The sequence below is a fragment of the Vicugna pacos genome, chromosome 15 (genome assembly GCF_048564905.1).
Source record: "Vicugna pacos chromosome 15, VicPac4, whole genome shotgun sequence".
NCBI lineage: Eukaryota > Metazoa > Chordata > Mammalia > Artiodactyla > Camelidae > Vicugna > Vicugna pacos.
Genome location: NC_133001.1, coordinates 56,327,924 through 56,346,635, shown reverse-complemented (window position 1 = coordinate 56,346,635; position 18,712 = coordinate 56,327,924). Strand labels below are relative to the sequence as shown.

The following is an 18,712-nucleotide window of genomic DNA, read 5'->3' as shown; positions in this document are numbered from 1 at the left end:
ATTTCTGCCAGACTCAGTTCCTGCTGCTGCCTTGACAGACTTTTGAAAGTTTCACCTTTCCCTCCAATTTCTCATGGTGATTAAGACCCATAATTGCCACTGAACAGTCCAGTTGAGTGCCAAGAAAGCCAACCAACCTTCACCGGCGGACTCTCAACACTGGCAGTGGAAACAGCCAAGAGAAGTTCATTAACTGCCGAGCAATAAAAAGCGCAGGGGAAAAATAGAGACAGAACAGCTCCCCCGGGCACTGCAAGAGGGGACCTTGGTGATGCAACATTCCTCAAGGAATCTGGGGAAATTACATTGTAAAACTGCAACTGATGGCAGGGTAGAGTAACAAGCTCCGCCGAGCATCAGGGCGACGCAGTAACGTTCCTGGGGAGGGAAGCGCCCCAGGCAGCCCCGGGCAGGCAGGCTGTCCAAGCGCCCCCAACGCCCGGCCGTTTCAAGCGCCCTCTGAGTATCGCCATGAAGACCACCGTTATCCCCATGGCACATGCACCCGGGGGGTGAGAAATTGGGATAGCGCACTTCCCTACTCTGCATGTGCGGTTGAAAACTGAGCGCCGGGTACATTTTGACATTTTTTGTTTGTTTGTTTGTTTCTAAAGGGGCCAGGGGTCCACAGAAAAACTGGTCAGTCTACCATGAATGACTCTGACATTAAAAGGGTTGTTTTCCCACACAGGACCGGCTGGAAAGCTGCATCTTTGAAAATGCAGAGCAAAAGCATTACGCAGAAACCAGGAAACTTGAAGTGTTGCAGGATATGCCAGAGCTGCAGCAGAGTGTACACTCTTAGTGTGGTACTTATATGGTATATATTGTCCACAGCAGGACATTCTTGAGAGCAGGCAGGTAAGGTGTTAACCAGTCCTGCAAATGAGCAGGCATGGTCCCCTGGCTCTGAATGGTGTCTCTGTGAGTTAGACCTTCAGGTGAAGAGGACAAAGTGTACCTAGATTACAAAGGCCAAAAAATACATTTTTAAAAAAGAAGGTCCCTCTGGACTTAGTTCTTTGACTGTTCCCTGATGTAGCTGCAACCCAAATTACACAGGCATTTCTTATCAGTAAAAGCAGACAATAAAATATGGGAAGAACTATAAGAGAAATGGGCCAGGGCTCTTGTGAAATTCTTTCGCCACCCTCGCGTGCTTCTGCAAACAGGAAGACATTTAGCAAGAGGTGCGCAAGCTAGAGATGCGACTAGATGACCCCAAGGTGACTATCAGCGGGTGCGCATCAGCGTTTCTCCCCTTTAAAACTCAGCCGTAAAAGTGAAGCCTTGCCTCACATGTCCAAGTGTTTCTGTGTCACAGAAATAATCTCTATCCCAAGCAAGTGATGTTGAAAGAGGTGACAATGGGATACGGAGCATGTGCGCTGGCAACTTCAAAGCCTCCTTAGGAAAAAATATTGGCACAAAACGGCTGATTCCATCGTACTGCCCTTGTCTGTCACTTCAAGGTCAGGTCATCTGAGACAAGTTTTATTCCAGCCCAAACCCCCCCCAAAATAAAATCACCCTAAAAATCTGAAGTCAATGTGACCATGATTTTCTTAAAAAGGAGAGGAGGTTGTTTTGCAACATTTTCTTCTATTCACTAGTACCTTTTTTACTCCTGGATCTTTAATCCCTTCACCCCACCCTCACCCCCCCCCCCAAAAAAATGGATCTAAGACCTCTTGACCCACAGTCAGAGCAAATCTAAAGAAGAGAATTGTTGCCAGCAACTACATCTCTGCCTGGATGATGCTCAGCTCGTGATGATGCTTCTAGTGGTGACGCTTAATCCGGTTAGTGAGGGAAGCATCGTTGAGATGCTTACGGCAGGGAAGAGAGCCATTTCTCTTCTCCCCAGTACGGCCAGTGCCATGCTGTGAGCCAGGACCGCTGGCTTCTGGGCAGCCCGCACAGCGCACCCCGCAATAGCGGGCAGTTAGCCCTTCTGGGCTCAGCACATCTGCTGAAGGGTCTGGAGAAAGTCCTGCGTTCCCCCTGAGGCCAGGCTCTGACTCTGCTGCTCCTTAGCTGGAGGCACCGAACAAGAAGCAGGCAGCTGGGAGCTCAGGTGCTCCAAGCTTCCCAGGTTTACACATGTGCTCTGTGCTGCACCCTGTGAAGGAAATAAAACGTCCCTGAGATCTGTTTTCCGTGGACTGTCCCCATCAATCCTCCAAAATGTTGCCTCCACCACTTCCCCTCCCCCAAGCATGTTTCACATTTTTGACAAAGCAAAACCTATCACTGTGAACTAAGGTAAAATTTCATTAACCCAGAATACACCGATTTGAAATCATTCATGCTGGGCTGAGGTTTAACTTTGCCCAGCAACCCCATTCTTCTCTCACACGGCAATTTAAATTTATAAATAGTATTTGGGGGGAAGTGTCAAACGCATCAGAGAAGACATTGTTTCAACACATCCGAAGCACTCATTTACAAATAATTGTTACAGGAAGTAAGTAATGGTTAAATATTCAGTATCTCAGCTCCCTAGAGACTCGAAAGGCAACATTTCCATCTCAGTTGTGTTACAGTAACCCTTTCAAACAGTCTAAAGTTCTGACTGCTTGCTCCCTGAATTATTGCAGATGAATGCCATCTTGTCCAGAAACCTTTAACAACTGAATTTTACAGCGTTTGATAACTAGTCCCCATCAGAGTGTGGTATTGATGGAGCTGCTTTTCATATTTAAAAGCAAAGAGCCACACATTTCCAATTGCTCCACCACTGAGCGCTCTCTGTGCCCAGTCTCACTCCCTGCACCCTATGGAGGAGTGAAAGTAATTGAGGAGGCAAGACTAGAATTTATGAGAATATTTGGATCCCAAATTCTATGGTATGGAGCCCAAGCGAAATAGAAAATCTCAGAAAGGCAAGAGACTGAGCAGAATTTGCCCGAGTCAGGGACACTGCATGTGCCAGGGGGAGCCCCTCTGCTCCGCCTCCAGTCACCTGTCCGGTCTGCACACCTCAGCTCAACAGCGTCTGCAGGGCGCCCTCTGGTTCTAACGGCAGCCTCGGTGTGCCTGCCATTTGCACTGCCCTGTGCACATCATAGTGTGTCTAGTTATCATTCCCCACAAACCAGCAGAGGACCAAGCCTGGGCCTCCGGGAGGCGTCAACATCTTACCAGGAACCAGGCACAAATTAAATTCTCCAATGAAAACGAATGTACGTACGTATATGCGTGACTGGGACATTGTGCTGTGCACCAGAGATTGACACACTGTAGCTGACTGTACTTCAATTAAAAAAAAAGAATTTTGCAAGACAAAAATTTATTTATTTATTTATTTATTATTTATTTTAATTAATTCTCAACAGTGCTTTGCTGAATGAATTAATAAATGCACTTTCTCCTGTACATTCCTCTTTGTGGAAACTTCCCAGCTTTCAGAAATTAAGTAGTAAGTGGGGGCTGCCCCATTTTTGCCCAGCAGCCCTCCTGCATCAGTTTCTGTGGCCCGGCTGGAGTGTACACATCGTTTTTAAAGGTCAGCTTTACCAGGCAGTTGCAAAGGTGCTACTATTCCCCCAGAGCGGAAAGTCCCTCAGCTGAGTGGACAAGTGAGCTTCCGGTTTCCGTGACCCACATCTGCAATTGCTCAGGCATCTGTACATCACACTGGGCTGTGCCCCACATTCAGCTGGCCTCTTTTAACTGTCATCTTGTCTTCAGGCATCTGTAATCACCTCCATGGCAACAACTTTTCTTATGTGGTACGACCTGTGCGTAACAATGACTCTGTCTTCTGGATGGAGGAAATCTGATATCATCAATATACCAAGCGACGGAGCAAAGTCCTAACATTCTCAAGGGGGGCTCACATCAAGACCCTCAAAATCACAGCATGAATTATTTAGCCCATGAATGCAAGCAATGCGTGACTACAGAGGGAAAGGATTTCTAGCTGCCTTCTTTTCATATATATTTTAGTGTTTTCACTTATCTGAAACAAGCCATCAGCTGGACTTAATTCCCTTCTGACCTTAGTTTTTTATTGTTACCCTCTCTGACACATCTGTTGCCAGAGAACCTGTATCCTGACTCCAAAAATGTTATTCTAATTGAAAACTAATCAATCTGTAACCTTTCATTACGTCACATGCTTGTTTCCAAAGTCTGAACCGCTCCTTAACCCGGGCCAGGTTTTAACCTTCAGTACTCTGATCAAAGTTGGTTCTAACCTGTGCTTCAGCTTTTTCCTAACATCCTCTAGAATCCCTTGCCCTGCCAAGACATGGTCACATTCAGTAACTAGACTGGGCGCTCGGGCAGCCTGTGCCTGGTTCTGCCTCCAAGTGCCGGGACCTCCTCCCAGGGCTGCCCCAGGGAGGAGGGGCCTGTCTGCCCTCACCCGCTTCCCAGGCAACCCCCCCCCCCCCCGGCCCTGCACAGGCAGCACACCCAGAAAGTCAGCTTCCTCATTCCCTAGCAAGACAGAGGCTCCAAATGGCCCCCAAATTCCCCCGAGGACCGACACCTCTCCAACTCCGTCAAATGGCTGAGTGCGTCCTCCTAGACTGACCGCACGGATGAGCAAGCCCACAGCGGAAATGCAGAGGATGCAGTGCCCACCTGGCACCTGGGAGAACCACTGACTTCATGGTCCTCCAGTCTGCCTTGGATTCTGGCTTTCCTGCTCACGGGCTGTGTGTACCTCAACACCTGTTGTCATCTTTCTGTGCCTCGGTTACTCAGACGTGAAAAAGCAGCAATAATATTACCTGCCGCACAGGGGAGTCATGAAGACTCACTGCGATGCTGTGGTGAAGGCAGCAGAGCCTGGCGCACAGTAGACACTCAGTTAAATGTACACTGTATCTGTCTTCCCCTCTGTTTACCTGTCTATACATCTGTGTCTACCTGTATCTTTTTCTTTAACCAATTATCAGCTTTCTGAGAGCAGATACCATTCCTGGTTCATCTTTTCACCCATCAGAGAAGGTAGTCCCTAAGTGCTAATTGATTTGATGTTGTTAAATTCACACTCTGACTCAACTTTCTATCATGTTAAAAATATTTTAATTACTCCAAGACTTTGCTAAATAAAAATATGAGCTTCTCTTTTCTCTTTCCATAGCAGGCTTCCAGGATTTTATAAACCTCCGTACATAATCCTACTTCTTCTGAAAACATCTGCAACCCAGCGTGGCAAGAAGCGTGGGAACTAGCCTGGCTGAGGGTGGCCACATCATGTCTTGCCACATGCGTGCCGGCTCTCGGTCTGCACACAACACACACACGCGTGCGCACACATGCAGACACGTGGAGAGGGGGCAGCCAAGGTGACCGATATTATACGCACGTCTTATTTTGTGAAGGCTTCACCCGGTAGCGCCCACAGGCTACACTGTACCTGGACAGACCGATGACCTGTTTATTTGGCCAACAGAGAAGCAGAGGGTGGTTATTTACATGCTTCAAAAAAAATTTTTCTTGCCCTAAACACAGAGACAGTTGAAGTCAAGGTCAATTTCTTGGTTGGCAGTAGCTGGGTAATTGAGGCATCTGCCTCACACCATCTATGAAAGATACACTTTAAAGGACTCTTCAGCATGGGAGTCACTGCCAACAAAACGCCTCTGAGCGTTGGCAGTGTGCCAGGTGCTACGAAAGCTGCAGGTGGCAAGAAGGTGCCCCCATCTTATCGGCGGGGAGGAGCCACGTAAAAAGGACAGAAGAGGGAATCCAGGGTTTTGCTGCTGCGACGGAAGCTTGTTCGGAGGCGGGCCACGGGCAGGGAAAGATCCATCTGAGTTTACAAATGAGCTCGACAAATGGGGCTCATTTTAAAACGTAGATCAAGTAAAAATTGCAGTTTATTCAAAACCACACTTGGAATGGTGTCCAAATGTTCCCAACCAAGACAGTTCATGGAAAACCCTGAGAAAATGAGCTCCAACCATCCCTCTTCTGTTGCTATAATCACTGGGCAGGGGCAGGGGCCCCAGAGGCTCAGGTCTGACCCAGGGAGTGAAATGCCTTGTCTCTCACCAGTCTGACACAAGAGAGTTGACTCTACTGGGGGCAGAAAGACTTCAACAGCACAATATTTCGCAACCAGAAGCCGGTGCCTCCAGCACTGCTGAAGGGGGAGCAGGGGCTGTCTTCCCTTGGACCCCAACCTTGCCTCATTCCAGTCCACCAGGGTGGACTTTTCCCCTGTCAGCAAATACTCCTGGGCGGTCACCATGTGCAAAGCATCAGGCTTCATCTGGAGACAAGCAGAGCGAAAAGCCCCCACCCCCGATGGTGCAGTCCCTTGAGCCTCGTTGGGAACTTTAAGTAGCAAATTTCTCAAAGGCAGGCAAACTGCAAGGATAATGACGACACTGAAAAATCCATAGACTGGCTTCCTCCTCTTGACCTGCCCCTTCTCCTAGACCAGTATGGTGTCGGTTGGATTTAAGGGGATTTTTATGGGTGTTTTGGAGCACTCTGGAGGTCACGGCATCGTGGTTCTTCGTGCCTGAGCTGTACCAGTGCTGCTGCGTCCACTCAGGCAGCATCTCCTTCCCAGCATCCTTCCAACCAGTCTCTCCCCTCGAGAGTGCAGCCAGGTCAGCTTCCTGGGGCTCTGTGCTTCCAAGGCCCCTGGAACCCTTGCTCAAGCCACGTGACCTCTGGTTGGAATCCCTTCCCAAGCTTGTTTTCATGGTATCTGTTTCAAGAACCCTCAGCCCCCCAGCACCCACATCGTATCCTGTTCATTGCCAGTTTCGGTCTCTGAGCCAGTGGCCTGCTACCCCATGGTTGTTTTGCCTCCTGTCAGTCAGTGTATGGCTCTCTGCAAAATTAGCATCCCCACAGTTGCCGCAACCTACAGAAGACTGGTTTTGTCTGGAGCTCTTTAAAAAGCAGATTCATCAGGAGCTATTCTACATAAACATATGTCACCCTTATATATACCAGAACTTTGGGGAGGGCTGTTGCATGTTACCATCTGATAAAAAGTGCCATTCTTCTACCCCTCACCAGTGCTCAGCAGCCCCACAGCCCCACAGCCCCTTAGCCGAGTCTATCCCGGTACCTGGAAATTCTACGCATGCCGTGGAGGTAAAACTTACAGTGATCTCTGGGGAAGTGAGTCCTGGTCAGCTGTCCGTTCCCCTATGGCCACTTCAGTGATCAGCTCAGTTGCCAACAGCTGGCTATGGGCAGGGCCCAGCTGGAAGGAGGGACGAGGGAGGCCAGAGGGACCCCAGGGCTAGGTGGTGCCGCAGAATCAAAGAGGGAGGGGCACGGCATGGGCAGCCTGGGGGCCCCAACCTCACCGTCTGCATCACCACACCTCAGCAGGGCTGGAAAGTAGACAGGACGTGACATCCCTCCCTGCGACATGCTCAGGCCCGTCCTTAAAAAATCACAGCTCGTGACTCCTTCCATCTCTGCAACGCTTTCTCCCTCCAATTTCACAAAGGTTACCATTTGCCCTCCCATCAACCAATTTTAAGTGGACAAGGGTAGGTTTTTAAGAATTTCTTAGAACAAGGCCTTATTTTGGCATTTGATGGTGGCGTCCGTGAAACCTACCAGGTATTTACTCTGCGGAAACCATGTGTTTTCCTAACTGAGAGTTCACGATGCATTTCCAGAACGGAGGGCCCAGCTGGAGCCCAAGCAAAGTCTGCGGTTGTGACTGAGAAGTCGGGTCAGGTCTGGCGGAACTGTGGGGAGGACCCTCCAGGGCTCCATCTGCATGAAAAACCAAAGGGCCTCCAGGTGACTCATCTCAGGTCTGCAGAAGACCGGGAAGCTGCGGCATCAGATCACGGGGTGACCATCGCAGTGCCAGACAGGCCCGGTCTCAGGTTTCTCCTCCAGGGGCTCTTGGGGCACCCTGCATCCCAGGAGGCGGTGGTGTACCAGAGGGGAAAGCTTTTGGCTGAAAGTGACAGAAAACCTACCCACAGCGGCTTAAGCAAATCAGGGGCTCATTTTTCTGGCTCAGCAGCCCCGTTCTGAGACAGCTGCGGCCTCTCCCTCCTGGTCTCCGCTTGGTGAGAACTGCCCCACCTATCACATCTGCGTTTGTTCCATCAGAAAGAAAAGGGAAGTCAACCCACAGCAGAAGTGTTCAGGAACTCTAAACAAACCCTGCTTCCTTTCGTCCCTTCGGGCGGCACTAGAGCAGGTGGCCACTCCCCGCTGCAAGGAAGCAAACCTAAAGGGGATTGGACATGGGGTTGGGGCCACTAGATTGTGGTATCTGCCACCAAGGGAAGTCCCACAAGACAGGACTGAGCTGTAAAGTCCCCACAGTCCGAAACCTGGAAAGCAGCCTCCCTGCCCCCCCCATGCCTGCAGGGAACACAGGGTGACTTGGACACAGCAGGACCGCCTCCCGTGGTGCCGGGCCTGCCTCGCGGGGTGCGCCTCCCCCACAGCGGCGGGGTGCCTCCCAGAGCCATCGTGAAGCCCGGATGGGGCTCTGTGACGTGCAAAGGTCTCCCAAAAACAGCTAGAGCAGGAAAGGAGGATGAAGGGAGACCCCCCGGGGACAAAAGCAGGGGCCGCCCCTGCACCCCTAAGGAGCCCCGAATTCGCCCAGGATTAACAGAGGGGGGCCTGCGTGGGGGGCCTGCGTGGGGGGCCTGCCAGAGCGCGAGACCACACGGGAGTCTCGGGGCCCGGGGCCCGGGAAGCACAGTGACCTCCAACAGCTAGAATCCACTGACTGGGTGATGGAATCAATAAAAGACCAAACGTCCGTTTGCTGGGGCGTGAATTAAGAATTCAGTTCTGAACACAGGTCTGGTTTCAGATGAACAGGGGAACCAGAAACTTGCGGAGTCTAGAGGATGCCAGACTCTTTGCCCAGATTGTTGTACTGGCTCCTTGTAATAACCCTATAAATAGGCACTATTTTCATTTACTGATGAGAAAACAGGCTCAACGATCTTGAATAACTAAGCTAAAAGCTGGAAGCGCCAAGTTCAAGCCCAGACGCTACCCGAACCCAAAGTGCACTTCCAACATCACGTGTTCTCAGGTGACGCCAGTTTTATCTGGAGAATTATTTTTACTGTTTATAAAACCTCACCTCTGTCTAAGGAGATTTAAAATAGCCCCCTCTATAAACACACAGCCAGATGACCTGCCCCTCACTTTCCAAGATAACAGAGACGCTGAGACTTTCCCCAAATGTATAAGAAGGTGAGAAGCCCAGGAAAGACCTGGAATCCCAAACTCCCCATGCGATACCCCGTCTAAACCAGGGCTGTCATCCCTGCCAGCAGCTCAGCACCGTGGCCCGTTCAGCTCCGAGCAGGAGGAGGGGCGGAAAGGGAGGCGCTGTGCAGCGAAGATCCCCCCTCTTCATCATCAAGACAAATGTTCTTAATGCAATCATTTCAAACATAAAAATGAAAGTCAAAGTCCATCCTGAACAAAACATCACACACTTTGTAAATGAAGACAGGCAGTCTTTGTTTGAGTCTGTGGTTTCTGAGACAGCAGTTTCTGGCCTGGCGTGGCTCCCGTGGCCCCACCACCATGACGGTGGGCCGAGCCCCCTTATCCCCAACACCTCCCTGAGGGCCGACGGTGGGTGAACCCAGACCGGACAATGTGGGGCTATATGGAGTCACAGTTTGTTTTTGTTTGTTTTTGTTTTTTTTTTGTAGAATTTCTATTTAATTTCTGCTGGGTTCAAAACATGGGAGGACTTTCTGCTAAGTGTAAAAGGGCACCTAGTCTTAGTTTTTCCTCTGGTGCCAGAGTGGCCCAGTCCCTCCAACCGCTCAGTATGTCACACAGCAGAAATTGACACAGCATCGTAAAGTGACTATACTTCAACAAAAATATGTATATACAAAGAAAAGAGAAAGAGAGAAGGAGAGAAATAGAGAAAGAAAGAGAGAAAGGAAGGAAGGAAGGGAGAGAGGGAGGAAGGGAGGGAGAGAGAGAGAAAAGAAGGAAGGAAGGAAGGAAGGAAGGAAGGAAGGAAGGAAGGAAGGAAGGAAGGAAGAAAGAAAGAAGAAAGAAAGAAAGAAAGAAAGAAAGAAAGAAAGAAAGAAAGAAAGAAAGAAAGAAAGAAAGAAAGAAAGAAAGAAAGAAAGAAAGAAAGAGAAAGAGAGAAAGAAAGAAAGAGAGAGAAAGAAAGAAAGAAAGAAAGAAAGAAAGAAAGAAAGAAAGAGAAAGAGAGAAAGAGAGAAAGAAAGAAAGAGAGAGAAAGAAAGAAAGAAAGAAAGAAAGAAAGAAAGAAAGAAAGAAAGAAAGAAAGAAAGAAAGAAAGAAAGAAAGAAAGAAAGAAAGAAAGAAAGAAAGAAAGAAAGGCAAGCAGAGAGGAGACAGACGAGGAAGCAGACCTCCGCGGGCTTCGCGAGCTCAGCCTCCTGGGACCCCCGGTGCCGCTTGCTCAGGGCCGGCTGGCGGATCCCATCCACACGAATCCTACGCACGGATGTAACGGCAGTACCTTCCAAACACCCCTTTCCTTGGGAGAGACTGTGACTTTAAAATGACCCTAACAATGGTGGAACAATCTTTCCGCCCCCTCCCTGGGGTCAATTTAACTTTTTCTTCCTTTTTGTTTTTAAACTGAAGCCTAGTTGATTTACAATGTTGTGCTGATTTCCAGTGCACAGCATTGTGATTCACGTACCCATATACACATATATTCCTTTTCATATTCTTTTTCATTACAGGCCATTACAAGGTATTGAATATAGTTCCCTGTGCCAGTAGGACTTTGTTGTCCGTCTATTTTATATATAGTAGTTATTATCCACAAATCCCAAACTCCCATTTTAGCCCTCCCCATCCCCCTCCAAAGCACTCAGTGTGCAGTGGTGAGCTGACACCTTCCTTGTTAACGGGCTCGCCCGATCATCACTTGGACAACAATGGAAAGGCTAGAAGCTATTACACTGGGTACCTGACGATGCAAACAGGACTAGATTAATTTGCATTCAAAAGATTGCAAGAGCAATTAGCACCTCATTAATATGATGTAAATGCTAATTTATACAGATCCCAAGCCACCCCCAGACTCCTTTCGTCCAACCAATGTTAAGTGTCGCTTCAGAAACCAGACCGCGAGAATTCCCAGGCAGGCAGGAGCAGCTCCACCTGGGCTGCCCTTTGAAGGGGGCACGGGTCACCCGCATCGCAGCTGCTCAGATGAAGGGCCACCTGCGGGAATTCCATGCAGCCCACGGTGCTGTGTTCCAAGGGGTGCCCAGTGACCGACTTGAGAACTGCTGGCCACAGCAGGATGGGTGATGATAAGGTGTCCCCGCTGAAGGGCAGGGCTGTGCCACACGCTGGGCGGGGAGGGGGCTCCCCGAGAACAGCTAAGCTTCTCCACCACACACTGGCAGCTGGTAATGATCAAAGCGATTGCCTTAAATAATTGATTGATTTATACCAGTTTAAAAAAAAACAAAAACAAAACCCTGGAGGGTTATGAATAGTCTGAGATATGATCACACCATTTGGGACTAAGAGATGCTCAGAAACGCCCTGTGTCTGGCAACACCCTGAGGGTGTGATTAGGGTATCACACATCAAAGGATGGTGGCAGGGCAAGTCCACCCAGTAAATCACCACATACAATTCATTTTAAGCACTGCCAATAAGAAAACTTCCTCAAGAGCTTCGCACTGCCCCTTTTTGTTCACCACTAATCCCGCCGGGGGAAGGAGGAGACAAAATAGGGAAGAAATGTGGAGGGGAACTGGAGAGGGGGCACTTCCCTGGGTGGAATGAATGTCTTCCTGTTGTCCTCACCTCCGCCTACAGGTACGCTCACCTCAGGGATGCGGTGAAATGTGCACATCCTCAAACACACACACACTCACACACACACTCACACACAGTTCATGACAGATGTGCCCCTTTTCAAGACTCTTCCTGGGTCGTCCTCACCACGTCGGTGTTGCAAAGTTGTATGAAACTCAGCTTAGGAGACCCTGTTCGCCCAACAGCGTTTCACTCATCCCGTGGATGATCCAAGATGCTGAAGAGAGACCCGCGAATCCAGCTAAATTCCAAAGGCGCCCTGAGCACCTGGCGGGTGCTGACACTGCCGGGTCCCATGGAGGGAAGACCGGAGTCAGAGCAGGAGATGCACGGATCCCACGTGGTTGTTCAAGGTCAGTGCCACGACGGAAAAGAACCAAGTCGACAGCAGAGAGGGCTTCCTGGAGGAAGTCCAATCTGAGCTGGTCTCCCTGAAGAAGGAGAGCATTTCAACAGGGATAAAGGGACAGAAGGATTCCAGGGAGACAGGAGGGGGAGGCAAAGGCACAAAGCAGGTGACTCAAGATTGGTGCTCAGGACCTAAGTCTGGGGCCATCGTTCCTCACAGCAAAAGAAGAATGGAGAGAACCAATAACAAGGAAGCAGCAGGCCTGAAATGGGAACAGCCTGGAGCACGTGCCATCGAGTCACTGGACTGACACTGGACAGGCTCAGATCCCGGGACATAGTCTCAGCGGTCTACTGCTCTTCTTAGAAAAAGATAAAATTCCCTGTTGTCATTGTGATATCGTCTTAAAAGAAGATGCTGTCTTTGCCTTTTCTGCGTCACCTGGCAGGTCTCCCAATAACCAGGCTGTCTCAGCACCTGTGCCGCCGCCCCTGTGTCTACGGCGGGGCCGGCACGCCGAGCTCTGGGGAGAAGAGCCGAGGCTGACCTGATACACAAGTGATGCAGGAGAGCAGAGTGAAAGGTTGAGTGACATCACCGAGTCCTGTGTGAGTGAAAGCTTCACAGCAGTTCAAATAGAGGCCTCCAGTGGGAGGGCTGAGTCACCCCAAGCCGGGCAGGGATCAAGGCCAAACTCACCAGGGCCTGGCTCGGCTGCCAGCCCCGGGACCCATGTGCGTCAGCAAAGCATCATCACATGAACTTGAACTTTAGTGGATTTCAGTTTGGTTCACACCTAACTCGAAAAATTGTTTTATTTTATAGAAATGTGGGAACTACAAGCAATTCAGAAGGTCGACTCCTAGTTGTGTTTGTACAAACAGAACTTGTTCAAAACAACACCAGGTGTTGGAGGCTTTTTTGTCCTTTAAAAAGAGTCACTCTGTTTCTCAAGTTTGAGCAACACGGCCCCAGACCAGGAGCTCCCGGGGGGCAGGGACACCAGTGGTACCAAAACAAGACTCCTCTCCATTTCTCCAGGGATGTTTTCTGTTACAGTTCTGGCTTGATGCTGCCATGCAGGGTGGTGGTTCCAAGGAAAGTCGGAAAGTTCTTCTTGTACAGAAGCAAAGAAGCTAGAGCTGGTTTGGGAGGGTGTGGGGGAAGCAAGTAGACAGAAAATGGGCCTTGGAGGCAGAGGTAACAGCAGATCACGTTCAAGACGCTGTCGTGTGTTTGGCCCGATTAGCCCGAGCGGAGTGGGTGGGAAGTTCTGACGCCTGGGGGGGCCCAGGCCACGTAGGCTCACAAGCCAAGCTCAGGAACACAGCAGAGAAGTTAACCACTGTATATAAAAATAGATTTTTATCTACTTCTTTCTATACAAATTTCTATCTATACAGATCTCTTCTGTACAGCACAAGGATCTATATTCAATATCTTATAATAATCTTTCATGAAAAAGAATATGAAACCGAATATATGTATATATACGCATGACTGGGACATTGTATTGTGTACCAGACATTGACACATTGTAACTGACTGTATACTTCAATTTAAAAAAATGATACTAACTCTTTACAGGGGCAACCCCATGAGTATGGAATGCTAGACTTGTGAAGATTTCTCTCTCCTATTAAAAACCATAATAAGAATGAGATTTTAATTTACTCTTCAAAAAGCAATGAAAGATTTCAGTTATGTTAAAATAATGTTCATGTTAATCCTTGAAATTATTCATTGGAATCCAGACTTTGCTTTTGTGCAGGTAATTTTAACAAATTTGGAAGAAAAAAATTCTTTGAAGGGATATATAAAAATAACTTTCATATCTTGGATTTTAAGTTTTTTTAATGTATACATTAACGATGATGTATTCAAATTTTGTAGACTTTGAAAACACCGCATTTGTATTTTCATTACTTAGATCGTCACCGTTAATAGAACACAAACCTTCTGGAAATCTTAAGTAGAATAATTTAGTTATTCTGCTGAACTTATGGTGAGAAAATTAAATTTCGTGTGGAATAAACTAATAATTTATAAGTTGTGCAGATCACCCGAACACCACTGGCCCCTCCATAGAGCAGGAGGCCCAGCACACAGAAGAGGACCTTACCTGAGAGCAGGTGCTCGACAATCATTGCTGAGTGAGTGGCTGGGGGAGTGAATGAAGGGCTGCTTGTACGGCGGGTAAAGCCAGACGGCAGTGGGCCTTGGCCATTGGTCAGAGACTTTAGCCAGGATGTGAGCAGGGAAATGATGCTCTCCGCTGCAATGCTGGGGAATGAATTGGGCATTAGGGTACATATCAGGCTGGAATTAGGCAACACCAAAAAGGATTTGGTTAGCTGAGTACTTTAGTTTCCATTCTTTGACTTTTATTTTGTTTTGAAGCTACGTCTATTTTATGTAAAACCGTGGGCGTAAATACCATGGCCCCTTGGTTGCGGGCGGTCAGCATCCCATCAGGGAGGCCACTCAGGGTTCTGGAGGCAGCGCGGCGCCAGGGAAGGACCACGGACAGGGCGCCTCTCAGCTCTGGTTGGAATCCCAGCACCACCCATTAAAGTAAGCCTCCAGGCTTAACTTCTTTGAACCCCAGTTTTTTCATCTGTAAAACAGAGATAATACCACCTCCCACATAAGACGGCTGTGAGATTAGAAGTAGTGACCGGCAAGCAGCGGGTCTCAGTGAAGGGCAGCGATGGTCACCACCCAGGCTCCAGAAGCCACAGGCAGAGAACAGCGTGTTCCTTCCACTCAGAGCCCAGGCTCCAGAACCTGCTACCGGGCGGGTAGAACCAGCAACGTCATCACCTGAGAGCTTGTTAGAGACCCAGGGCCCCGGTCCCTCCCCCAGGCCAGCTGACTCAGAGCCCGCAGGTGCCAGGCTCCCAGGGGATCACTACGCACAATGGGGTCTGTAAGCACCTAGCACCTGAGCCATTGGCTCAGCCCTGACCACAAATATCCTGAGGGGCTTTAAACATCCAGTGCCTGGCAGCCACCCCAGACATATTAATTCAGAATCCCTAAGAATGAGGTGGGGCTAAGCTTTCTAAAAAAAAATCCCCAGGGAACTGTGACATCCAGCCAGGCTTGTCAACCACAGGCTGCATCAAAAGATGTGAAGCCTCGGGTCAGGGCCTCGTGATGACTTCGTGGGCTCCTGGCATGTTTCCCCCCGTCCATTGGCTGTTTTCTCCATAAAATGATATTAAAAATTATATTTTACTATGTGTTCATAAAAATATAAATACGTCATTATCGTATATTAAAACATGTTCTTCAATCTAAAGGTAGCTGTTTCTATTCTAACTCAAAAATATATATATGTAAAAACATTTCATAGACCCTTGAAAGTATTGTGGGCCTCAGGCACTGTCCCTAACGTAAACTGGTCCTGTTTGGGGACGTTACGTAAAACTTAGGGTGTCAGCATAGTGGGTGAGAGGAAGGAAGTCTTAATGGAGCTGTGAAGCTAAGGGTTCAACGTGTGTGAGCTAATGGCTCACTGATACTGAGATCCTGCCCCAAAGGAGAGGCAGAAGAAGGGAAGGAAGGGAGGGAGGGAGGGGAAGGAAGGGAGAGCCGGAGGGAAATTTAAATAAGAATGAAATTCTAACCAAATGGAGAAGTGCTGGTACAAAGAGCCAGCGCAGTCACCACTGCAGAGTTAACACAAACAACCCTTAATGCCCCCCTGCTGTTCACCCATCCCTTCTTTTACTCACTCATTCCTTCATTTCTCCAGTTCTCGGCGGAGCCCTGAGTAAGTGCCAAACCCAGACAACTCGAAGATGATGATGCTATCGTCCCTTCCTTCCGCCCAGGAACCAGACGCTCAGAGCAGGCAACCCCACCCCCTGTTGATTTCATTACTTTCCAAAGGCCGTGAAGGCAAGAATGGCTATTTCCTAGAGTGACCAAACTTAATTAACGCAGCACAACTAAAAAGAAATCAGCTGGAAACACGTGAAAAGGAAGGGAAGTGGACACTTCAGGTATCCTCCACACAAGCTGTGTGGCCGGACAGCCACTCCCCGGGAGCCTTCCTATAAATAATTTTTATTATTATTAAAAAAAAATCTCGCTTGAAAGGAGTGGTTACAAAAAGCCGATCCTCCCCCGTAGGAATCTTGAGGAAACTGTATCTACACTACAATTGCCCAGGACCAAACAGAGCATCCTGCACAACGGGGAGTTCAAATCAATGAAAATAAGAATTCTGCTTTCATGAGCACTTCCTGAAAGAAAAGGAGAAGGTGAGAAGAAAGGTGGGTTCAAAAGTTGCAAAGAGACCGAGTAATTAGAAATCCAGAACCACTATTCAGTGCACAAAAGAGCAGGGAGTTTGGGTGTGAAAAGTAAACATCTGAATATGAAAGTCTCACATAGACAAAAGATTAATTGCTCTATGCATTGGCTTTTGCATATAAAAAAGAGACAGCAACCATGCCAGCCAGCCTCTCTGTGATTTTCCTGTGCAAAGGATAACTCTAAGGTTTGCGGTTTCCTTAAAGAGATTTTTTTTTTTAATATGAGGAAATTAATGCAGTCAGTACCTGTTCAGCTTGTGATTTCTTGCCAGGCCCACACATGAGGGGTGTACTAGACAGTTTCCACTTGGGAAGGACTGAGTTCCCTTGAATGTTTTGTACGTGAACTGGAGATCCACAAAGCTGAGAGAGAGCCTGAAATTTTTTTTATTGAACTATAGTTGATTTAGGATGTTATGTTAGTTTCCGGTGCACAGCAAAGTGATTCAGTTTTAGATGTATATTTCTTTCTTCGATTCTTTTCCATTATATGTTATTACAAGATACTGAATATAGTTCCCTGTGCTATACAGTAAGTCCTTGTTGTTTATCTACTTACTGTATAGTGGTATGTCTCTGTTAATCTCAAGCTCCTTCCTTAGTCGTCCTTCCCCCATTTCACCTCTGGTTACCGTAAGTTTATTTTCTATGTCTGTGGGTCTGTTTTGATTTGGTGAATAAGTTCATTTGTATTATTTTTTAGATTCCACATATAAGTAGTATCATATAGTATTGTCTTTCTCTGACTTACTTCACTTAGTATGATCGTCTCTAGGTCCATCCATGTTGCTGCAAATGGCATGATTTCACTGTTTTTATGGCTTAGTAATATTCCATTGTATATATATACCACATCTTCTTTATCCAGTCATCTGTTGATGGACATTTAGGTTGCTTCCATGTCTTAGCATATTGTAAATGTTGCTTTTGTCTTTTAAAATGAACCCACCTGCCCTCCCACACACAGATCACAGCAGCAGCCAGTGAGGAATGTGCTAGACCTGAACTGGGAGGCAAGACTCTGTAGGACCTGGCAAGGCATTGACAAGAATCAGGGGGCATATGGGGCTGATAGAGCTGGGCAGAGCCTAAGTGTGCAAAAGTGTTCATCCGTGTGGGTGTACTCTCCCATAATAGCATGTTAAATTCCAGCCAGGCCTCCAGCAGTGCTAACCTGCTGTTAGAACAGCTCCTAGTAACTTGGAGAAAGCGGTGGTCCCCACTAAGAAAGCAGAAACACCAGGCTGCTGCCCAGACAATGGAGTCAGGGAGGAAGAGGTTCAGGAAAGTAGAATTCCAGAGTAGAAATATCATGTGAGGTTGGAAACCAACCAGTCATGTTCATCAAGAGAGCCTGGGAAACACTCCATTTGTCAATTTGTCAAAAAAAAAAAAGAAAAGCATTGCTGAGAGGCGCACCCTTGAAGAGCTCTGAATAATCCTATTATTACAGAACTGGACTCCCTAAGGGAATCTTGAAATAATAGAAGCTAGTGTGACATTTAATTAGCAGCAACGGGGACACAATTATAATGGGGCACATGGCTGAAGGGGCAGCCAGAGGGCCCTGAGCCAGAGAGAATAACGGACACAGCATGACGGGGTGGGGGGGAGGATCACTCAAGTTAGACACTCAAAAAAAAAAAAAAAAAGAGAGAAAATGTAAGGAAAGATGATCAAGAGGTTGAATGAACTGCCCAAATAAAAATAAAAATCCAGTCTCAGCGCTGGACCTGGTATCTGAACCCGAACCAGTTTTCAGACCCAGACCCCATGGACTGAAGGACAGGTGAGTCCCTGAGGGGAAGAATCTACAGCATCACAGCAGGTGTCTCTGTGAAAGCTCCCCAGCTCCCTAGACAGCCCCTGCCACGTGCTCAGGGAGCCACACACTGGAGGGCGAGGGCTGCCCAGACGCTCTGAGGACTACTGGTTACAAGATCTGAGATGACACTGATAACTGGGGTTCTGAGACGTGATCCTCCTGAACCCACTTGTTAAAGCAAAGCCATGGGTCCAGTTATAAAGGAAGACCTGCCCAGGTCTGGGTCCACAGACCCAACCATGGTTATTCCTTCAACTCCCAAATATATAATTCAAACTGCCTCTGGAAATTGGAGGAACGACTACATTGGCTTCTTGGAATAGGAGGTAAGAGTTACCAAAATGGGGAAAATTAAGTGCAAGTCTCTGAAATGTACCCCACACACATGCATACACACACACACGTACACACACACACACACACACACATCAAGATACAAAATTAAAAATT

The 18,712-nt window shown here is 48.0% G+C and overlaps 1 long non-coding RNA gene across 1 annotated transcript in view; it reads right to left on the bottom strand.

Moving 5' to 3' along the window:
• Nucleotides 1–7,496: 7,496 nt before the first annotated feature.
• Nucleotides 7,497–18,712, bottom strand: part of LOC140685940 (uncharacterized) — a 29,282-nt gene continuing 18,066 nt past the window's right edge. The window contains exons 3-4 of the long non-coding RNA XR_012059408.1: nt 14,235–14,395; nt 7,497–7,713 (exon numbers count right to left, since the gene is read on the bottom strand). This is a non-coding gene — a long non-coding RNA (uncharacterized lncRNA). The remainder of the gene's footprint in view (nt 7,714–14,234; nt 14,396–18,712) is intronic.